The sequence below is a fragment of the Bidens hawaiensis genome, unplaced genomic scaffold, assembly GCF_021521415.1.
Source record: "Bidens hawaiensis isolate Kalapana, Puna unplaced genomic scaffold, B.hawaiensis_p1.1 tig00014709_1, whole genome shotgun sequence".
NCBI lineage: Eukaryota > Viridiplantae > Streptophyta > Magnoliopsida > Asterales > Asteraceae > Bidens > Bidens hawaiensis.
Genome location: NW_027492286.1, coordinates 473,516 through 481,069, shown reverse-complemented (window position 1 = coordinate 481,069; position 7,554 = coordinate 473,516). Strand labels below are relative to the sequence as shown.

General features: G+C 34.4%; 1 pseudogene across 1 annotated transcript; it reads left to right on the top strand.

Annotated features, from left to right (window-relative positions):
• The first annotated feature begins 2,808 nt into the window (after nucleotides 1-2,808).
• On the top strand, nucleotides 2,809-7,097 carry LOC143547292 (transcription factor PIF3-like; annotated as a pseudogene). The gene is made up of 7 exons (XR_013137748.1): nucleotides 2,809-3,715; nucleotides 3,803-3,907; nucleotides 4,219-4,284; nucleotides 4,540-4,605; nucleotides 5,614-6,000; nucleotides 6,765-6,849; nucleotides 6,941-7,097. The product of XR_013137748.1 is annotated as a transcription factor PIF3-like (transcript).
• Nucleotides 7,098-7,554: the final 457 nt, after the last annotated feature.

The window sequence follows — 7,554 nt, the reverse complement described above, 5'->3', positions numbered from 1 at the left end:
TTTTAATGTTCAAACTTAATTCATCTAGAAAAACCCTTTTTTCTAGTTTTCCATTGAACTAGTTTGAATTATGTAAATTTATTATATATTAAATTCGCTTAATATAAAATAATAATCACAAAATCTCTGCCTTCTGTTATCCAATTTATAACTCAATGTTTCTAAAATTATTAAATAATGATGACTTTATAAATGTAATCAAACGGTATAATATACGTATGTCTAGGGTGGCCCTGTCAAACCACCCCCACATCTCATTTCTTTTATTTTGGGTTTTCGTTCAAGCTTTATCACTGACTAAACATTGTTTTTTAATGCTTTCTTTTGTTTTGTGATCGATAATGATTGAACCATGTATGTATATATATATATATATATATATATATTAAGATGCATGTACTAAATTATGAACTCTTCTTTCCCTATGCAACCCATTGCTTTTTATATAAGCTAAAGGTGTTGTATGGCACTAACTTTATTATTTTAAGTGATTCTTTGAATCGTGCATACGATATTCAAATATCCCAGTTAATAATAACATGCATGCTTATATGTTATATGAATACATCTCTATATTTGTTTACTAATCTGCATTTGATCAAACTTAATCACACTTCGATCTAGAACATAGAGATTTCAACGTAAACTGATAAAAGTGGACATAATGACATAACGGCGTATTTCTGCATGACGCAATTGTAGTCATTAATGCCGTATTTCATTTTTTCATAAGTTTCCGAGTACATGAAGAGCTTTGGTCATCAATGCTAAATTTCTTACCATCTCATATTATCATAATCATCGTATTCCGTATATCTCAGACTGTATGCCATGAAAATTATGTCACTAATGGGTGTTATACCAACACCTCTTTCATAATAACACTGACTTAGATCACTTTATAATATTTGATTTTCACTCAACAAGCTTCTCTCAGTTAACACCAACACAACCTCACAAAACATTCAATACACCGTTTACAATCAACGCCTACGTAGTTCGTGCTCGTGACCAAGGACACAAAGCGACACCTAAACACAAGAAAGTAATATACGAGTATAGAACATTAGGGGGTGTTTGGGTGAGCTTTTAGATTTGATTTTTTGCTAATCTGCTTTTTGAAAAGTAAAAACAACTTTTTAAAATCTCCATTTTGAAGCTTTTGAAGTTGCTTTACCAAACACATTTTGCTTTTCAACAAGCAAACAACAAATAAACAAGTTTTAGAAGCTCACTCAAACAACCCCTAAAGAAGCAAAGTCATTAGGAGGGTTCTTCGACTACTATCCATTTGTATTTGAGATAATACACTATACGTGTTAGGGATGACAATGAAACCCGAACCCTATGGGAAACCCGAAACCCAACATAAATGAGAAGGGTAATACCCGACCAATTAGGGTTTGGGACTAGTTTTAAAATTTTTCGCGGGTTTGGGATTTCTAATATACTCGATTACCCGATAACATAAACCCATTTACCCGATTATATACCCGATATAGCTTATTATATTAAATATATACTGTATTCCAAATATATTATTTGTCGAAACGTTTATGTTAATTATTTGAGAAATTTTATTTTTATGGTAACCATCTTAGTAATCGATTAGTTATATTTTGTCAAAACCCGGCGGGTTTTGAGCCGGGTATACCCGACGGGTATTTTATCGAAACTCGATAGGAAACCCGAAACCCGATGGGAAAACCCGAAACCCAACAGGTAATTACACGATTAAAACCCGACGGGTTTAGGATGGACTTTAATAACCCGGTATGAGTTTGGGAATAGCTAAACCCGACCCAAACCCAAACCATTGCCATCCATAATACGTGTTTTAAATCAAACTCGAAACCTTAAAAAAACTTGAAAATAAACATATATAAACATTTTAAAAAAAGTAATTAAATAAACTTGAATAGTAAAAATCTTAGAATCTTAAATACTCAAATTCAAGGCAAGAAACCAAATAAACCCAAAACAATGTACAAAAACACATTGTTATTAATAATTTAATTTTTCGAAATTGTACAAATTTGGAAGTGAGTTATAATTAACAGGTGTATTGCAAGCCTTTCGCCGTCTTCTACTACTCAATCTTCCTTCCTTATTTCCATAAGATTGATTTTACCATTTTCAAGATATTTACACCCAATTCGAGCTAAATAACAACTGGGTCTTCAATATTATCACTTATTAACATCACCATCTTCTCAATTTTATCATCAAATTAAATTGATTTGCTGAAAGCTACTCAATTTGGGGGTTCTTGACTCAGATTAAAGGTGGGTTTCTTTAATCTTGTTTTTTTATTATATATTATGCCTTTGTTTGTTGATTTGGATAATAAAGATGATTAATTTATTATTATTTAGTGTTTGACTGGTACTTAGACTAATTTTGTATATTAATTAGATTGAGTTTGACTGATGATAAGAATAATAATTGTTATTATTATTATTGTTTATACATTTATTGTGGCTAGAGGTTATATTTTGTCAGATTAAGACATCACGGTAGAGGGAAACATATAAAAAATGTTTGGAAATAAATGCAATTATTTATGTCAGAAAAAAATATATATAAAATATAAGAATCTCACTATCTGGTCTCATGGTTTTTGCAGGTGTTTCCTCAAGTGGGGTTTAAAGCCTGTGAATAAATTTTGAATTTTGAGATAGTTTTTGTGAAATCTTGGTTCAAAGATGCCGCTTTCGGAGCTGTATAGATCATCCATCAATAAAAAGAATGAATCCTCTCAACAGAAATCAACTGATGTTTCATATATGTAAGGTTTTTTTAATTTCTTGATTCGTGTTTTCGGTACTGTTATTGTTGGTTAATTGATGTTTACGCGTTGTGTTACAGATCCGAACGATGAGTTTGTGGAGTTGATATGGGAAAAGGGTCAGATCATGATGCAGGGTCAATCTCGTAAAGCGAAAAAGACTCCGGTTTCAAGTAATTTTCAGTTTCAAACACCGAAAGTTCAAGGAAAAGATTGTATTTTGGATGTATCTATACCTGAAATAGGATTGAATCAAGATGATGATATGGTCCCGTGGTTGAATTACCCGCTTGAGGATTATAGTTCTGATCTTTTACCCGAGTTATCGGGTGTCACGATTCATGACCCCCCTAATGCATGATGGTAATAATAATAAAGATCCAAACTTTATCGATGTAGCCCGATCAAACGCGTCTAAAGTTTCAAGATTTACGGATCCAATGCTTAGATCGGGAGTTTCTGACACAAGTAACGGTAATTATAGAAGTAAAGCTAGTAACACGAGCCATAAAGATCCAATGCAAAATCTTGAAAAAAACAGTGCAAAATCAAGATTCTGTACTGCCGTGTTCAACCTCCACCGTGTTGAATTTTTCTCAGTTTTCAAGACCGGCTGCAATGGCTATGGCTAAAGCAGGTGGTCAACATCATGGACCACAGAAAGAAACGGGTCAACCCAGTTTGGATTCGGTTAAAGTAGGATTAAATCATGAACCAAGTAAGCAACTCGATGAGCCACATTGTGTTGACAAGTCAACCAATGATGTAAATGGAGGTAAAGGCGGTTCAGAAACTGTAAAAAGCAATGAGCCCGTTGGTGCTTCTTCTGCTTGTTCGGGGAACAGTGCTGACCTGGCGTCTAATGATTTGACCAAAAATTGTAAGAGAAAGTTTGGTGAGACGGAAGATTTTGAGTGCCAAAGTCAAGTATGTTAGAATTTTGATAGCTTATTGTTTATTTTCTTATTATGTTATAGTTTCATGTGTTGATTGTAGTTAGGGGTTTTGATTTAGGATGTTGAAGATGAGTCCTTGGCTACTAAAATGGTAGCTGCTTCTCGAGGGGGTGCGGGCTCTAAAAGAAGTCGGGCTGCTGAAGTTCATAATTTGTCTGAAAGGGTGAGCAATACATAATTAATATGTTTATTATGAATCTAACTCTTTAAATGAAAACAACTTAGGAGGTTTTATGCGTTAAAAATAGACTCCGTGCAACTTATCCATTGGCCCCTTCCCCTCTTAGGTGTTTCTTTTAAATTTTTTAATGCTTTCGAGGTAAAAGACGAATCAAAATCGACTTACACTTAAGTAGATGGGCCGAAATGTTACTTCTAGTTGGAGTCAACTAGTATGAAGCCCATAGGGTTGGTGTTTTGTATTCATGTCGTCTTAAGATGCATATCAATTCTTGATTTTTGATTTTGAAACAGAGGCGAAGGGATAGAATAAATGAAAAGATGCGTGCTTTACAAGAACTCATACCAAATTGCAACAAGGTACACGATGTTTATGACTTTCTTTTTGTGTACTTTTGGTTTGGATTTGAACTTATGTGGAATCTTTATCGTTTAAAAACCATCCTTTTTTATTCAACAAGTCGGACTTGGTTAAATATATTCATTATATGGCATATCTTGTACACTCAACGAGAGTCTTCGAGTATTAAATAAAGAATTATTAGCATCTCCCTTAGTTATATTCATTAAAACGGTGATTTTCAAAATTTGAGATCTTAGTTTTTAAATTACAAGGTGGATAAAGCATCAATGCTTGATGAGGCAATTGAGTATTTAAAGACACTTCAACTTCAAGTACAGGTACAACGTGTTAACATTTCTTTACATTATACTAATCGTCTTTCCCTTTTAATTTTCTTTATATTATCATGCTTATCATCATCTACACTTACTCCCTCAATAGGGTGTAAAGGAGCCGAACCCGATTTTTTATAAACTCAAGTTCGACTTGTTTAACATAAGAGAGCTTGGCTCGTCTGATTATTCATTATGTATTTTTTTTCACCGGTATTCCTGTAATTATTTTTATCATTATAATTTTATATATATAACATATATTTTTTTTTTGAACGAACAACTTAGTAACGCCGGGTACTCCGTACGCGACTCCCATTGGCTAAAGGTAGCCCAAGCTGGCCACTAGTCCGGACGGACGGAGCCCCTAGCAGTCCACCTATTGAGGGATTCCCCGGATAAAACCCGACTCCCACGCCCGCCAAATGGCACGACAACGAGGAGCCGGTAAAACCGGGTGAGATCAGGACTCGAACCCTGGCAAGCCAGGGTCATCCCTCATATCTCCCATATAAATTGGTGGTAGTGAGGTTTGAACTTAGTTATTTTATCATAGTTACAAATATAGTAATATTTATTATATTAATTAAAAAGATATTATACTTGCAAAAATAATAGGCCCATTTAGGTGCGCTAGGCTAGGCTATTCAAGCTCACTATATAAAGCTCACGCTCGAGCTCAAACTCGTTTAAGCTCAGCTCGATTCGAGCTTTTAGCAAGCTGATCTTATGTAGCTCACAAACGGCTCAGCTCGTTTACACCCCATCCCTGAATTTAGTTATATTTATTCTAGTTGTATAAATAATAATATTTACTATGTAATTATATATTTATTATATCTTTTGTAAAAATAGTAGGCTCTTTTTAGCTCGTGAGCCTATTTAAGCTCAGTACATGAAGCTCAGGCTCGTTTAGGCTCGGCTTGATTTGAGCTTTAGCATCTTCACCAGCTCACAAGTGGCTCGATTCGTTTACACCCCTATCTCTAAATTTGTATTCTGTGATAATTGCAGATTATGTCAATGGGAGCGGGATTGTGTATGCCACCAATGATGTTCCCGAACGGAATGCAACATATGCATCCTCATTTCTCCCCCATGGGCATGGGCATGGGCATGGGCATGGGTATGGGTTATAATATGGGAATGGAGATGAATGGCGGGCCTCATATGTTCCCATTTTCTCCTACTACACACGGGCCACGCCCGCCTTTCCCTTCTCCACCTATTTATCCTCATCTTAGCCAAGGAATTTCATTGTTGTTACCTCAACCACCTATGCCCGGGATTCCTGCTGTTCGGCAAATTGTGACACCTGTCCAAGTCCCGAATGTCGGCGCCAGTTCAAAGGAACCGATCCTTAATAAGAACTCACATTTGATGACACAGATATCTAGTCAGGTACCACTTAGTTGTTTTCACACAATTTTGTTTATTTAAAAAATAACCATAGTTTATCAAATGATAAGAATGACTTAAGTACATCCAAGTGCTATTTCATATGGCATGTTTTGTAACTTACTACTGATTTTTTTATTTAAATTATCAATTTCAAATAATCATTTTCAAAACTCACATCCAAACACCCCCGAAATTTGGCATGTAAATGAACCGAACGAACATGAACAAAACATGTTCGTGTTTGTTCATTTAACTTTAACCGAACAAATGATTGAACACGAACTGTTAAATGAACGGGGTTTTCTTGTTCGTGTTCGTTTGTTAAGAAAATGAGCATGTTTGTGTTCGTTCGTTAAAGTAAACAAACAAAAATAATGGCGCAAATACCAATCCAAAGTAAATTGAACATCAATCTATCGGGCCAAACAAATTAACAAAAGTGCACTAAATTGTAACTAGTGATGTTTAAGCTCTATAAACTAGACTAAAAAGTGAATGTATAAATTAATAAACGTAAACGGACACAAAAGAACGAATGAGGCATGTGCTTATGTTCGTTCATTTAGCTAAGCGAACAAAAAATTTATTCATGTTCGTTCGTTTATTAAATAAACGTACATAAAGGAACTTCCCACCGACGGTTCAGTGAACGTTCGGTGTTTACAGGCCTACCCAAGATACATTTTTCTTATTCCAGTTATTCAGTTTCACATAATTTACTTCATGTATTTGTGAAATTAATCATATTCCACATTTGATGTCAGGCCCAAGTTGCAAACAAGGGCCTTAACCGGTCTACTTTGGTTGACAAAAGCGATAAACTTTTGGAAGTTGGATGTAGCGCACACGGTAAGTTGGTCTCTGACTCTCTGCTAGATATGTGTTATAAGCTTTGGTTTAATTCTTGAAGTCGAATTTAATCGTTATTGTTTTGATGTAGGCGTTGATTAAACAAACAATAGAAAAGTGATCAAGGTTGTATTGACTTTTGTTGACCATCTATAATGACTGTTTTGGAAGCATCAACATCCATTAAGATATGCCTGATGATTTTAGTGTTGTGACAAGATGTATCTTTTTGGGTCCCGTGATAGTAAAGGGAAAGTTAACGTACAAATTAAATTAACGTCTTAACTGTGAGAATCAAGTAGTGTAATTATGTAATTACACTATGTTGTAATTACACTACACTGTAATTACATTATTTGATTCTCACAGTTAGCACGTTAATTTAATTTGTATTTGATCCAAACTTATGATAGTAGTTAGGTTATTTGGTGTCAGTATAGTAGAAAGTGTTTCTTTGTAAGCTGTTACGCGATAACAAACATCAGAACCGATGAAACAATAATTGTGTTTTTCATGTTTGACAGCAGTATGCTTTGCACAATCTGCAAGTACACTTAACATTAGGGTGGTTTATATTATCAACATATAGTATCAATATGTGTATTAGTCACACCCACACGTATATAGTTTTTATAACTATAATAATGTATCTACACTTATTATTATTATTATTATTATTATTATTATTATTATCCATGACAGGAA